Here is a 3738-nt window from a genome sequence, read left to right as displayed (position 1 = left end):
TAATAAAATACTTGAGTCAGGGTAATTTATTAAGAACAGAAATTTATTTTCTTATAGTTCTAGAGGCTAGAAGACTAAGATCTAAGTATCTGTTGGTTTGTTGTCTGATAAAAGTTCAGTGTCTGTTTCCAAGACGATGCCTTGACTGTGGCTGGGGCAGGGAGATACTGTGTCCTTGAATGACAAAAAACAGAAAGCAAAAGAAGCCAATGCCCTCCATCAAGACCTTTGATAAAGCTACCTAATCACATGCACAAAGGAGTGGTACTCCTTACCTAATCACCACCTAGAGGCTCCACCTGTTAATAGCATCCCACTGGGGACATCTGATTTTAAGAGAGACACAGTTACACCATAAAAGCCCCATGGTGGAATTAGTGCCCCTACGAGAAGAGAAAGAGAGATCACAGTGTGTTTATTCTCCTTTTCCCTTCCCTTCCCTCCCCTCCTCTCCCCTCCCCTTCTTTCCCCTCCCCTGCCCTTCCCTTCCCTTCCCTTCCCTTCTCTCTTCCCTTCCCTTCTCTTCTCTCTCTCTCCCTGCCATGGGAGGATACACAAGCAGCTGTATACAAGCGAGAAAGTGAGAGCCCTCACAGGAACCAAACCTGCCAGGAACTTGACCCTGAACTTTCCAATCCCCAGAACTGGCAGCAGTATATGTCTGTTGCTCTGGTCACCTCTCTGTGGCATTGTATTAAGGCAGCCTAAGCTGACAAAGGCAAAAGTATTACCCAGTGCTCTCCAGAAAAATAAAACTAATAGAATGTGTGGAAATATACAGAAATAAATTTACTATGAGGGATAATAGAAGCTGAGAAATCCCATCATCAACTGTCTGCAAACTGGGGGAGGCCCAGGCAAGTATGATTTCCTTCCAGTCCAAAGCTAGAGGCCTGAGAACCGGAGAACTGATTGTGTAAGACCCAGTCCAAATCTGAAGTCCCAGAAGTGAAAGGCGGGGTAGAGGGAGTCATGCTATGAGTCCAAAGATCTGAGAATCAAGAGTAAGACAGCAAATTCAATCTTCCCCTTTTTCTTCTGCTTGGGGACTCTGTGGGTGGAATGAGACCCTCCATATGGGGACAAATCATCTGCTTTCTTAGATCACCAACTCAAGCACTAATCTCTCCCAGAAACTCCCCCATAGACACACCCAGAAATATGTGTTAACAGCTATCTGGGCATCCCATAGTCCAGTCAATTTGACACACGAAATTAACCAAAGTCTCCAAACCATAGTTCATTCTTATTTTTCTAATAGACCATAATTTCTTATGCAGGCATAAAGGACTCATCAGCATCTGAAGCAAAGAAGCTAGGGATATCCTGCCTGACTCAGAAGGACAGGGACTGGTCTGCTTCCTTGTCTTTGCCAACGATCCATTGTGCCACCTACAGGCTGTGCTCTTGGCTCTGGCGACTACTAGTTCTGTGACTTTGGTCTCCCCAGTAAATAGCTCTTGAACTTAACTCTGTGACAGTCTAAACAACAACACTGAGGCCTCCACTCTGCCATAGGGAACACAGCAAGAGAACAGCTATGTGCTTGATCACTTTGGAGACTAGGAGAGAAAACAAAAGGCAGCCTTAGACCGTCAGATCTGACTCAGGCCTCCCCACTGACTAGGCCTCAAACCTTGATAGGTGTGACTGTGTCCGTTCTAAAATCAGCTTTATTTGCTGCTTCACACGCTAAAGGAAAATCCAGCTGTTTTTACCCTTGATGACGATGTCCTTGGTGAATTTACAGTGGCAACCAAAGGAGCCCGGATTGGAACGATAGAAGGTGAATTTCCTTAGTAGTCAGGTATGGCCTGATCATGGTGATTCTCACCTTCCCCTGGGCATAGCTGTCCTCACATACAGCACCCAAGAGCTAGCAGCATCTTCAGGTAGTTGGCCTATTCTCCTGATGGTCCTGTCTTCCTCATCTTCATGCTTCTGGCCTTCCAGGATCACTTGAGATCCCAGGAATGACCACGCTATTCTTCTTTGGAATGCCACTAAAAAGTGGCTTCCTGAAGGGCTCCCGTGTCAGCTTCATGGTGATGGCTGGTATATTAAATCACCTGTAGATAAGCCATCAGCACAGGGCTGGAGTACCAACAATTTTCACTGTCTCATCCTTCTGTTAGCCTGAATGGCTCAGCTTCCTCTCACCTGCTCTGCTTCCCGGCCCTCATAAACTAAGAAGCTTTGCTCCACCAAAGCCTCCCGCCATGAGGTGTCTGCTTGAAAGCCTGCAGGCTGTACTGAAACCTTTAATCATGGATGTTGTGCACATGTATCTCAGTGGCAGGGACACTGACTAAAACAAGGCCTATGGCTGCGGTGCTCCCCAGGATCTCAGCAGGCCCAGGTGGAAGACCCGGTGAGGTGCACACAGATTCACCTGAAGACATTTCTGTTGAAGCTGAGTGGACTCGGAGGCTATGAAGAAGCACTTTCATTTCAGATTCTATGTTTTAAAAATATTTTTCATTTTTAAAATTATTTCAAATTAGTCTGTTTCAGATTAGATTATCTAAGGAAATATCATTGTTCCAGATGTCCATCCAATGTGAATGTTTACAGTTACATATAAAATCCCCCAAACCACTTACCCCTCACCCAGCTTCAGAACTCCCACATTGTGCGGGGATGTTTTCTGTTGGGATCACGTCCAGCTGCATGTCTCTTCCTGCTTGACTATTCCTCCTTCTTCCATTCATAAGTGTTAACCTTCAACCCTGCACCCTGACCATTGCTATACCTGTGTTCACACCACGTCTGGGGTCCAACTTGCAACACTGGCCAAACTAACAAAGGGCAACATCCATGATCCGAAGACTAGGTTTAGCTAAAAAGGTCAAGTGCACACACACAGACAGAAGAAATAGTAGTAAAAGACAGATTGCAGATTATAGACCTGTTGAAGGTTGACACATTGTTCATTTGAATATTTTCAGAGCCCAGCTACAAACCTAGTTCTCATAACTGTCCTCCCAAATGCTTGAGTGTTGAGCAGGCTTGATTCAAAATGCAACAGTGTTCAGAAATGGAAGCTAGAGAGGTGATTGGATCAAAAGGTGCTGACCTCATCAATTGTCCATTGGTGACCTCATAGCTGAATGGGCTATTGTGAGGTGGGGCCTGGAGGAGGAAGTAGGCTACAGGAGTGGGTGGGGTATAACTTTTAGGGGCTTATGTCCAGGTGCCTTCCTTGAGGTCTTTCTGGCTTCCATGAGGTGAGCAACTGTTCCTCCATATGATCATTTTGCTATGATGTTCTGTCTTGCCTCACACCAAAAATAAAGGAATAAGCATAACTTGCCCTGAAACCTCCAAAACAGTGAACCAAAATAAACCTTCCTACCTTAAAGTTGCTCTTCTCTGGTATTTTGTCATGGTCATGGAAAGCATAATGGCAGAGGTATGGCATAATCATCATACATGAGGACTATCAGAGTTGAGAGGAACACTAGTTCACAGTGGAGTTTTGTGATGATAGGAGAGAGAGAGAGAGAGAGAGAGAGAGAGAGAGAGAGAGAGAGAGAATAAATCTTACATATAAAAGAGATTTCAAAGAATCAAGGCATGTTAAGAAGAAATTTGGCTATTGGTCTAGAATGCCAACCTACACAGGCCATTAAAATAGTATCAGAACTGTAACAAAATGAATAATGGTATGAGTTTGCATATCTATGATTCTCTGAGGGATGGTGTCTTAGTTACTTTTTACTCGTCGCTGAGACAAAA

The sequence above is a fragment of the Cavia porcellus genome, unplaced genomic scaffold, assembly GCF_034190915.1.
Source record: "Cavia porcellus strain 051 isolate PalLab524CR breed Dunkin Hartley unplaced genomic scaffold, mCavPor4.1 scaffold_24, whole genome shotgun sequence".
In the NCBI taxonomy this organism is placed as follows: domain Eukaryota; kingdom Metazoa; phylum Chordata; class Mammalia; order Rodentia; family Caviidae; genus Cavia; species Cavia porcellus.
Note: the sequence above shows the minus strand (reverse complement) of the source record.